General features: G+C 38.6%; 1 protein-coding gene across 3 annotated transcripts in view; it reads right to left on the reverse strand.

Annotated features, from left to right (window-relative positions):
• LOC126419126 (zinc finger protein 726-like) overlaps positions 1-13,267 on the reverse strand; it is a 162,446-nt gene that overhangs the window by 25,826 nt on the left and 123,353 nt on the right. The window lies entirely within an intron of this gene.

The following is a 13,267-nucleotide window of genomic DNA, read 5'->3' on the forward strand; positions in this document are numbered from 1 at the left end:
TTTAATGAAACAAAATGGTTACACATGTATCATTCAAAGTATTTTTCATCGCTGGCCACTACTTTCTTCCATCTTTCGGGCAGTCTACAAATCCTGCATCGAAAAAAATTGTTCATCTTTTGAAGCAATTCACGAATCAATCCAATTTGTGACTTCTTCATGAGATCGAAAGTGTTGGACAGCCAAGCCATGTGCCATTGATCTAAACAGGTGATAGTCAGAGGGAGCAATGTCTGGAGATTACAGTGGGTGGGGTAGGACTTCCCATTTTAACGTTTCCTAGTGTGTTTTGACCTCTTTTGCAACATGGAGTCGAGCATTGTTGTGCTGCAAAATCACTTTATCATGCCTCTCGCTGTATTGCGGTCATTTGTCTTTTAATGTTCTGCTCAAAGATATTAAATGTGTTTGATAATGAGCACCTGTGATTGTTTCACTTCGTTTTAACACCTTATAGTACATGACACCGAGCTGGTCCCACCAAATGCAGAGCTTGATCTTAGAGCTGTGAATATTCAGTTTGGCTGTCAATGTGGAAGCGTGGCCAGGATATCCCCATGATTTTTTTGCATTTAGGGTTATCGTAATGAATCCATTTTTCGTCCCTGGTCACAATGCGATGCAGAAATCCCTTCTGTTTTTGCCTCTGAAGACACTAATCACAAACACACAAATGCTGTTCGTCTCTTGGTTTCAGCTCACACGGGACCCAAGTTCCTTCTTTCTGAATCATGCCCATAGCCTTGAGATATTTTGAAATGGCTTGCTGTGTCACTCCCACTAAGCATGCCAATTCTTTTTGAGTTTCACGCAAGTCTTCACTCATCAATGTCTCCAATTCTGCATCTTTGTGAACATTCTCTCTTCCACCACTATGCCAGTGTATGATGTTAAAATCATTGTTCTTGAAGCATTGAAACCACTCATGACACGTTCTTTCACTAATAGCATCCTTACCATACATACTTGAGAGCATTCAATGAGACTCAGCTGCTGTTTTCTTCATACTGAAACAAAACAGTAACACCTAATGCAAATGACGAGAATTAGGCTCGTAAAGTGACATTTTCAATCAAGAACAACTTTATGATGCAGACACAAATCAATTAATGTTTGAAGGAAGTAATGTTGACCAAGGTCCAAGCTAACTGCCTGATGTTTTCGATCTGTTTCTTTTGACCGCTACTTACCATTGTCACCACCTATCGGCAAACGGCAGAAGCAAAGTTGTACATTTTGTAGGACAACAGTTTACCACTGTAGTTCACAAAACATCACGAAAATATAGGACAACAGCTTACACACCAAAATCAGGCATTTAACGATTTCAAGAAGAGTATTAGTCAACAGTTCAGCGAGGCGAGCAAAGCTATATGCACTGAATTATCTGATGAACTATCCGGAAAGTTGGCTGGGCAAGGTAAACAACTAAAACAAGAAATTATTACCAACATATCCTGCAATATAAATACATTAACAGAAAAAGTATCATCCATAGACGATAAAGCAGGAACTACTTGCAGGTGAGTTACAAAACGTTAGTGAAGCATATTCTCAAATTCAGGAGACGCAATCCCAGGTGGATGCGTCGGTAAAAAATGTGACAAATGCAGTCAGTGAGCTGCAAGATGTATGCAAAAATTTACCTACAGAAGTAGAAAAGTTATGAGTAGACCAGTTGATTTTAGAGTCAAAATTTGCCAAAAAACAGAGAGATAAGTTATGTGCATATGTAAAGGAAGTAACTGAAAAAGCTGAAGTCAGGATGCTCGATAAGGGCAGCACCTTTGCTGAAAAGGTAGTGTCAGTGTGCAAAATTTATGTAGATACTGTAGAAGAAGCTCTAAAGGAGAAGGGAAGCCAACTTCTAGCTAACGCAGATTCAGGTTTAAAGGAAGCAGAGGAAATGTTACAAGGCACTACTGTTAAAACTACTGACATTCCAAAACAACATTTGACAGAAAACAAACCCATGCCTTCAGAGAGGCTAGATACTTTCACTGGTTACCCACAATATGGGGCTAACCCATCAAAGGAAAAACAACTATTGCCAGCAGCTGTACCTGTTGCACAAGCACAGTTGCCATGCACTAACCCACAAGCGAACACAAACATGCCTGTCACTGACAGCGCGGCATGTTTGTCAACGCTAATTGCAGATGAGGGATTACTTAGGCATCAACAATTTCTGGTATTTACCTCTTAAGGGAAATGAATAATCCCCATGGTCTTTATCAGAACATTTTGAAATGTTTTACCTTGTACCAGAACTGAAGCCCAGAAAATTAGATTTGTTGTTGGATACACACAGGGTGACGTCTTGCTATGGGCTATGGACATGGCGGAACATTGCCATTACTATGAACACTTTGAGAAAGCCTTTCTGGATAAATATTGGTCTGAGACTGTACAAGAGAGGCTCAGATGTGATGTATTCAACCCAGCTCCATTCAATAGCAAACATGGAAGCTTAAGGGGCTATTTTGAAAAATATTTTAATAAAACCAGATACAGGAAGAACATGGTACCTCAAGTAGACATGCTGAAAATTTTAAAGAGTCATCTTCCGGCCCACATTAGGGAAAAACTCATTACTATTGTGGAACATGACACCAAATACTTTCTATCTGTACTGGACTCAATAGATTTGATATACAAAGAGATGCCAATACAACCTAAGCTTGTTAATATGCACACAGTGCTACAAAGATTTACGGACCAACAAGTAAACAATGGATTCTTAGTACAACACGGATGGTAACCTTACGCCACACAGATCTATGGTAATGGCAATGGTAATCACAATGGCAATGGACAAAGCCATAAATCCAAGGGCAGATATAAAATAAATGGGCAAAAAAACTACAATGGCAGATAGCATTTGGTGATCCTGTACAATATGTACAGACACAAGCTACTGGCAATAACCAGCCGATCACTTGGCAAACACAAAACAATACCAAACATCCAAATAATCCACAGACAGTGGGATTTGCCAAACAAAATAATGCACATATGCCAAATAATACACAAAGGCAAAGATAATTTCAGTCGAGAGCCTCACAGGAGTCGAGAGCCTCACAGGATACTAACTGGTGTAATCAAACACCAGTAGTCCATATAATAGAAGTTATGCCTAACCCAGAGACCGATGCCACTGCGACACCAGAAAACTTGAACTGGTCATGGTAGGCCCCCGTTCTGTGACCTGGGAGGAGAGCGGGGGCATGAGCTTCATCGATACTTGCTTTATCAGATGTGATCAAGGTAGGTATACCCTCTAAGTTGTACATATGTATATTAATATTAGATTTAGGATGCTGGAAAATCATGTTCCAGAATTTGTGTTGTTAATTGATAAGGAACATTTTTGTTTCTGTTTTTTTCTTATAGTCAAATGTGTCAGCGATAAAATGAGTGAATGTGACGAAGAATTTATGCTTTCCCTTGCGCATGGCCTAGTTTTAAAGAAATAAACAAACATATGAAACACACGATAGTGTGCAATGCAATACTAAACTCGCCACGATATAACTGGTATCAGAACAACACAGGGCATGCAAATGGGGAGCAGCTAGGCAACAAACACAAGTGCGTGCACACTGGACGGACACAGCTGGGAGTGTTGGAGTACCCAAAACAAACAAACCCTATGAGCTACAGCCTACAATAGCGTTTGTAAAGCCTATTGCATAAACAGGGACATAGAAAATTTAGGAAGAGTCTATGCTACAACTACAACTATCTGCACAATACACACATACAAAGATAAGCTGAGGGATTACATACACAGAAAGCGATCGTAAACTATGAGATATTTACTGATGTTATGGTACTATATACATTATATCTATATATGTACAATATTTACAAATTTATGTAGTGAAAGTACATGCACTAATTACAAGGTGTACAACTTCGCTTCCGCTGTTTGCCGATAGGTGGCGGCAATGATAAGTACCGGTCGAAAGAAACAGATCAAAAATGTCAAGCAGTTAGCTTGGACCTTGATCAACATAACCACATTCAAACATTACTCGATTTATGTCTGCATCATAAAGTTGTTCCTGATTGAAAATGTCACTTTACGAGCCTAAGACTCGTCATTTGCATTAGGTGTTACTGTTTTGTTTCAGTATGAAAAAAACAGCGGCTGAGTCCCATTGAATGCTCTCAAGTATATATGGTAAGGACGCTATTAGTGAAAGAACATGTTGTGAGTGGTTTCAACGCTTCAAGAATGGTGATTTTAACATCATACACTGGCATGGTAGTGGAAGAGAGAATGTTTTCAAAGATGCAGAATTGGAGACATTGATGAATGAAGACTTGCGTGAAACTCAAGAAGAATGGCATGATTAGTGGGAGTGACACAGCAAGCCATTTCAAAACATCTCAAGGCTATGGGCATGATTCAGAAAGAAGGAGCTTGGGTCCCGTGTGAGCTGAAACCAAGAGACGAACAGCATTTGTGTGTTTGTGATTAGTGTCTTCAGAGGCAAAAACAGAAGGGATTTCTACATCGCATTGTGACCAGGGACAAAAAATGGATTTATTACGATAACCCTAAATGCAAAAAAATCATGGGGATATCCTGGCCATGCTTCCACATTGACAGCCAAACTGAATATTCACAGCTCTAAGATCAAGCTCTGCATTTGGTGGGACCAGCTCGGTGTCGTATACTATGAGGTGTTAAAACTAAGTGAAACAATCACAGGTGCTCATTGTCGAACACAATTAATGTCTTTGAGCACAGCATTAAAAGACAAATGACCGCAATACAGCGAGAGTCACGATAAAGTGATTTTGCAGCACGACAATGCTCGACTCCATGTTGCAAAAGAGGTCAAAACATACTAGGAAATTTTAAAATGGGAAGTCCTACCCCACCCACTGTAATCTCCAGACATTGCTCTCTCTGACTATCACCTGTTTAGATTAATGGCACATGGCCTGGCTGACCAACACTTACGATTTCATGAAGAAGTCACAAATTGGATTGATTCATGGATTGCTTCAAAAGATGAACAATTTTTTCGATGCGGGATTTGTACACTGCCCAAAAGATGGGAGAAAGTAGGGCCAGCAATGGAAAATACTTTGAATGATACATGTGTAACCAATTTGTTTCATTAAAGCCTCAAATGCTGGGGAAAAAATGGCGGAAGCAAAGTTGTACATCTTGTGTATTTGATGGACCGGAAAAGTCTTGCTTCAGATAAACAAGCAAGTACAGCATAAGTGGAAAACTGAATGAATGAATGAATGAATAAATAAATATATAAAAATAAAAGAACAAAGGAAGAAAAAATAATATGATACATTACAGTTGCCCCCCATTGTGCACTGGCATCATACAGAGGTGCACAGTGCCTGAGCTTATTTCCCTTTTTGAGAATTGATAACCCGGGCCGGTATGGGCATACCCTTTATTTTTGGCCATTGGAGATATCTTGTGTGATTATCTATTTATATGGGCATGTCAGCTTCCTTTAACACATACATGCATAAGTTCTCTCTCCTAACAAAGTGCTTGCTGTAACCGGGTGGTCCCAGTGTTGTCATTCAGCATCTACACAGTGTTTAGCTTGCAAAGCATGTGTGGGCAGTGCAACAGTTGGTATCATCCCAGCCCACACTCACGTATCTAGTACAGAGCCAGAGTGTCCATGCCATGAATTTATAGTGGCTTTCGCTGCATAAATTTGTGAAGCTGTTTTTAGTGGTGTGATCCTTTGTGAAACCTTTGAAGTAGTGACAACTGGTTTCTGTACCAGTGGCCCGAGGAATTTATTTCACCTTGTCACTCCATTTTGTGCCAGAGATAATGTTTTCATAAAAAAAGAAAAGACACATGCCCTTCAATTGATTAATTTCTGTATCTTCATCTGTTTGTTCCTACAAGTGGTAGCGGGCGGATGTATGACTAGCTCTGCTATGCCAGTATTGTTTAAAAATTTGCATTCCATCTGTATATTAAAAGGTATTATAACAGTTGTTAGGAAGGAAAGTTCATTCATATGTATATTTGAATCAATAACACCCATCTGTTCATCAGTTCGCCCACACCAAGAATCCTGCATCAGGAGGTTGGAGCAGACGAGGACTTTGCGTGAGCAGCGAAGGGGCGATCCTGTATCAGAATATCTTAATCAGCTCTATGCGCAATGGAACTAATGAGAAAAAGTATGTAACTTTAAATGATGAATATTCATCTTGAATGTACGAGGGCTATCCACAAACTACATTACGTTTTCGTTTGTGTCCGTTAGGGGCGGGGCTAGCGCGGCCATCTTGGTGTCATGGCATTCCGCTGCTCAGTCGGCATCTTGCCGTGCTAGTGAGAGGTTCGTGCTGTACTCCATTGAGTTACTGTGACAGTCTGAAATGTCAGCGTTAATTGAAAATGCCGCAAAGTGTGAAGTGCACCGATAGAAATCTATCGGCAGCTTTGTGAAGTGTATGGGGGCAATATAATCACTGAAGGTGGAGTGCGTCAATGGGTCATAAAATTTAAAAATGGCCGAACTAATGTTCGCGACAAAGAGCGAAGTGGAAGACCCAGCACAGTGACTGCCGAACTTGTCGAAAAAGTCGATGCCACGGTCCGTGAAAACCGTAATTTCACAATAACGGAACTCTCTATGAGTTTTCCACAAATTTCACAAAGTTTGTTGCACGAAATCACTACCGAAAAGCTTGGTTACCACAAGTTTTGTGCAAGATGGATACCAAAAATCTTGACAGAGATTCACAAAAATCAGCGAATGGCTGCAGCATTAACGTTTTTGGACACTTACGAGAAAGATGGCGACTCATTACTCGATCACATCATTATTGGTGATGAAACATGGGTTAAGCATATGAACTGCGAGACAAAATTGCAGTCAGTTCAGTGGGGGCACACAAATTCCCCTCAAAAACCCAAGAAATGTATGCAGACAATGTCGGCAAGGAAGGTGATGGTGACTGTCTTTTGGGACAGAAAAGGTGTGATTTTTGTGGATTTCCTGGAAAGAGGCACTACAATAAACTCTCAAAGGTATTGCCAAACTCTGCACAACCTCAGAAGAGCAATACAAAACAAGTGCAGGGGAAAGTTGGACTCAAAGATCTTGCTGATTCACGACAACACCCGGGCACACACGGCAAATACCACTTGTGAAGTTCTCAAGTCTTTTAAGTGGGAGTTGTTTCCTCATCCGCTGTACAGTCCTGACCTGGCACCAAGCGACTCCCACTTATTCCCAGCAATGAAGAAGTGGTTGGCTATGCAGCGTGATGATGACGACGCACAGCTTCAAGAAGAGGTAACCACGTGGTTGAAGGTGCAGGCGGCCGAATTTTACAACAAAGGAATTTCCAAGCTCGTCCATCGCTACGATAAGTGCCTTAATTTAAGTGGCAACTATGTAGAAAAGTAGTATTTAAGTGTGGCTTTCATCTGTATATAATTAAAAAAATTTCCAATACTTTATTTATTTTTAATTCCAAAACATAATGTACTTTGTGGATAGCCCTCGTATTAACATTGAAGGCTTCTTGATATATTAGCACTAGTTAAAGTTCACCCAGGATGTGTGTACCTTCCAATTTCTTTTAATTATTCTTTCCAATTATTTTTTTAATTAGTAAAGCTGCAATTATTAATCAGTTTCCATCATTTCATCTTCCCCACTCATATGACACTATCCACATTAAAAATACTTTTGAACTTTATCTGCTTACACATAACTTTTTCAGTCACAGCAACAAATGTTTCATGTTGACTGTTTAGGTGACCTGAAATAAGTTTCTTGTCTCAATTACTAGCAGAAATATCTTCCTATTTATCTTTACATTCATACTCACACATATAGTCAGTGATACTATAACAGCTTATAATCACTGACTACCAGCTCTATGTAAACTGACTGAATAAAAAAAATTGAGCCTGTTTGTAATCAGGAGATCTAAGGTGTTACTATTTCAAGTTGTTCTCCTATTAACTGCTCCAAATTTTTGGGTAAGGCACTTGGAACAATTTTCCTACTAGCTGTTTTAATCGCTGGACTCTTTTCCCTCTCATATTATAACATGACCAAAAAATTTATGCACAACCTTCTCAGAGTTGGTTTTTAAAAAAACCCCGCTGCTGCTCTTGAGGTACCGGATCTACAAACAGTATCCAGTTATTATGTTTGCTCCTGCTTTAACATTAATGTTTTCTCAAATTATTTCATGTTCCAAATTTGTACCTACCTCAGAAGATATTACTGTCTTATGTATGGCTATAAGAATGCCTCCACCAACATTGTTGAACCCATCCCAATGATATATATTACAATTAGAATTTAGAATTTCACTGCTAGTAAGCTCTGATTTCAGCCAGCTTTTTATACCTGGTATGGTATAAGCATTACTGCCGATTATAAGGTGGACTAGCTTTCCACGGACGCATATGCTATTCCTTTCTCCTGTGTCTCATGATGAATACAACGAAGTTAATCAATGGGGCTTTTTCTTTTTTGTTCTTTCTGAAGTCAAAACATAATTAAACATGCCTGGGGAGAGATTTCTCAGTCCCAAAACCTGATGTGTACGTTTCTACTTTAGCAGCCATTTCCTATGTGCAGCATACACCTGACTCATTAACCCTACCTGCCATTTCCCAATTGCTTGGGCCACAGTGAGCTAGAAGGTTGTTCACACACCGAGTCATTATGCTGTTTAGCCAAGGGCTCAAACTTGTGCAAACAGTATGTGCTTTGTACCATATCTCTCTCGCAGTGGAACTAAAGAACTGTGAAATAATAAACAACATTAGGCATAATGAATATTTTGAAGATGTCTGGGAAGTAAAGTTGACTGATTCATCAGTGAATAAAAACAATTCAGTATTTGGAAGTGGATTGTTAACAACTTGTAAATTAATACTTAGTTTAAATTACATTCTGATAAAATCCATAGACCAGAGTTTCCCAACAAAATTTTCTCGAGGACCCCCTCATCAAGCATGATTGGTACCTTGTCACATCACAGTATCAAGTACCTAAAAGGCTTGACATGCACATTATTGAAAAAATACTGAGCTTAAAACTTTTTCAATTTAGCCATCATTGTTATTGTTAAATTTTTTATTATTGCTCAAAATCTTTGTCCTCAAATCTAGGTGTTTAGTATAACAGACTCCTTAGACTCCTTATAGAAATTAAAAATTGAGTATGAACTGAAAATGACAGGAAAAAATTAAAACTGATTGTATTGGTCTTTCAAGTGTTCTACGCTTGAGATTGCATTGAGTAGACATGTGTGAAAAAAAGAAAACACTACTTCCATACGAGGTATTATTTATTTGAAAAAAATACAGTTACAACAGAGTACTCCATCAGTATACAGTTAGTTTTAATTTTCAGTTCTTAATGAGATGAGTTCAATCTGACCTTTGAGTCCATTATTTCTGAAATATTAGGTTCCAAACTTGAAACTTTCATTCTGAAATCCGACCGCATGTCGATCCAATTCCTATATCTTTTTTCACGAAAGACATGGAAGAAAATGCTTGCTCAAACTGATATGTAGTTGCAAATGGAATGATCTTTTTCATTGCCTTATCTCCAAGTTTCTTGTAGTCCTTGCATGCTAATGCCCAGAAGTCTGTAATTTTATCACCGATGAAAATGTTTATCATCGTACCCCAGCTGGACAGATCCACAAGTTGATCTCGCTCTTCTTCAGTGAGGCCTTGGATTTTGTCTATTTCTTCACAGCTGAAGGGATTTTGAATTCATCTGTGGTCAGGGTCAGGTTCAGGGAAATACTCTCTAAAAGTGGTGGCTAGGCTGCATAGATGCTCAGCTACAACGATCTTGATCTGGTCAGGCAAACTCTCCTCTGATGACTCCAAGAATTGTTTTAAAGTAGAAAAGCTAGTTAGTGACTCATTTTCTATCCTTGATGCCCAGATCTGCCACTTTCTGACCATAGCACTAATCTTATCCTCAAGGTTGAACATGTCTACATTTTTTCCTTGTAAACTCAAGTTCAACACATTCAAGTGTTCAAACACAACAGCTAAGTAAGCAACTGAGCAAAGCCAAGGAAATCTAAATGATTAATGGAAAATCTCATATAAAGATGTGAAACAAATACTAACAAAGAGATAGAGGGGCTGGCCAGTACTTACCTCAGCTCAGTACAGCCGATAGATACACAAAAAACAGAACCGAAAATTTACGTTCCTAGCTTTCAGAACAAATGTTCCTTCATCAGACAGGAGAGAGGGGAAAGAAAGGGAAGAGGGGAAAGTGGATTCCGTTACTCACAACCCAGGTTATGAAGCAACAGGGAAAGGAAAACAGGGAGGGTAGCTGTATCCCAAATCTTGGCCTCTTCAAGAGATTTAATTGTTTATTTCATTAACAATTCATTAAGTGTGGTGTTTTCTTCCATTCTGCATACTACTTCGAATTTTTTATAATATATATCAGAAGTGTGACTTTACATGATTTATCCATCTTGTCAGTCACAGCATTATTTGCAAAAATATAAAAGCCTATCATTTGCAAAAATATTTCCTTGCTGGATATCAGTGTTTCTACAGTGGCTCTTGTAGAACAATACATCTCATATTATTATTATTATTATTATTATTATTATTATCTTGGAGCCATTATTCTGCATAACATGGAAGTACATTTTAATTTCATTTAAACTGACATGGATCCATGCCTCATCAATTTTCTTTCTTATATTTTCACTGATCATTGTTTGTTCTGAGGACTGATTCATTTGTCACAATATTATTCCAAAACACATTGTATGGAAAAACACTCTTGTACTTCCACCTAACCATTCTAAAATTTGTGCTCTTACGCCAGGAGTCTGCAAATACCACAGATTTTTGGCTTGTTATTTTCTTCTTTCTAAATCCACTGCTTCAGTGATTGATGATTAATATTGTCTTCATCATTAGTGTCATAATGTTCAAATGTGTGTGAAATCTTAAGGGACATAACTGCTAAGGTCATCAGTGCCTAAGCTTACACACTACTTAATCTAAATTATCCTAAGGACAAGCACACACACCCATGCCCAAGGGAGGACTTGAACCGCCGCCGGGATCAGCCGCACAGTATTAGTGTCATCATCAATGATTAATCGTCTTTGACGTTTCTGTACAGAAAACACAGTGCCATTCCCATCAAGACCATTATAGGCAGAATCTACAAAGTCACTGTCCACAATAACAACGCACTTATCACTATTATCATCAATATTAGATGTTTTTTTTACTGACGTGTGAATGTAACTAACGAGCACACACAACTGAAGTAAGAGGCTACCAAGAACTGTTGACCCAATCATCTTCCTCATGTTGATGTCATTTGTCCCGCATGAAATTCCATGAGCCAGCCTAATACTGTTTATGTGTGAGACACATCAAGCACCATGAGGCAGACTCATGCTTATTGTTTGTAGTCCAACTTCCTTACCATGAATTTCACTCATGGTTGTAGGCCAAGGGGTTAAAAGAGGGTCCTACGTTTCTCTACCTAAAGGAATATTTACAAATATAGTGCCTTCACACTGTTTCAAAGACTGTTTAACTCTATAGAAAGATAATATTTGCACTTGCATACACAGGAATGCCTCTCAAGTAGCTACTTCCAGAAGGCTAGTTTACATTTGACTTTGTCATGAAGCAGTGTGTAGGAAGATGACTGATGAGACCTAACAGCTTTACTGCATAGACTTTCACGTACTGATGAAAAGAATGTGTGTGTGCCCTTGTAGTGTTACCATATCACTTTGGTGAAGTGATGTGTTGTATAAAAACTTTTCAAACTGACAAATGATGATCACCACTAAAAAGGTTCATTTTCATAATGTATTAGATAATCCACTGTTTGGATGTACGGTTTATTTATACACATTATCAGGAGATACAAGCACGCATCTTATCTGCTAGTTGGGCCAACAATAAACATTGTGCCATGTTTTCAGTGCCTGCTGATGAGGCACTTTATCCTTTGCCATGTGTTCATGCCTTGGAGGAGTAGCAGTGACAATGCCTATGACATCAAGGGGGCAGGAGAAAAACAGGGACTCAATTAAAATCTCTTAAATAAAACAGTGTTTTGGACCGCTAGTCCGTATCAATGTACTGCAATGTTCTGCATAATAAAGCACTTTTGTATCACATAATCATCATAAACAGGAGTACAATATATGACACACACTATTCATAAGAAGCATTGTATTGGATGTTGGATTTGTACTCTTAATTTTCAGCAGTAATTGCAGCACTTTGAGAAAAAAAGTCTGATCAGATAATGTTGGCAAGTGTGCTGAAATAATAAGCTGAACAAGATAACATAACAGGAAGTCTCAGCTTTCCATCAGACTTTACTTCGTTGCAGGATATCACAGTGACAAAACTGTGGAAAATTGCATCCTACAGTACATGTGCACTGAAACAACAACTGTTTGCAAATTGTTGGTGAGAAAAATACGTGAAGTGAGGACTGATATGTCTCATTTACAAGTATATATACTTGATATTTAGCTGTATCCCTAAAGACTGTAAAGTCTTCGACATTATACCACAAGGATGCCGATTCTGCTTTCCTCCTAGGGACGGGAGCTCTGAAAGCTACACTGAAACTGCTCTGGGCTTCTCAGCTCTCTACAGGAGGATAACTTGATTTTTATGTCTGGTTAGGACTGTGTTTTTAAGATAGATCAGATCGTATCATACATACAACTTTGAAGACACACGTACAATTGCAAGAATTAGTGCTAGTACGACTCAGTTTATCAGTAATACAATGAATGGTGAGGGAGGTGCAGTAACTTTCTGGTCATTCATTAATTCACAAAGTGGCTACAGCACAGTTACACAGCTTTAAAATAAACAGTCAAAGAAGGATAGCACCAAGGTGCGACATTTACCCACCTAATACCTGTCGCACAATACATAGGTCACTGACATCACCACATTTACAAAAGGAACACTTCTCAGCCATTGTTTATAGAAGTATATTTTACACAAAAGCTCATGTAGCAACCTATAACTACACATTGGTAACAAAAATTCTTTCGTTTTAGTTATTATGTTTACCGTTCGAAAGTTGTTAATTCATGATAATGGCTAAATATACAGTATTCTGAGCCACTAGCTGATTACTAATCATTTTCAAGAGAGTTTTCTTTTTAACTTTTTTAATGAGCTAATAGTTTTATTCATGTGACTGGCATAAAACAACTTATGTGTCTAGGTCTT

The sequence above is a fragment of the Schistocerca serialis genome, chromosome 9 (assembly GCF_023864345.2).
Source record: "Schistocerca serialis cubense isolate TAMUIC-IGC-003099 chromosome 9, iqSchSeri2.2, whole genome shotgun sequence".
NCBI classification, from domain to species: domain Eukaryota; kingdom Metazoa; phylum Arthropoda; class Insecta; order Orthoptera; family Acrididae; genus Schistocerca; species Schistocerca serialis.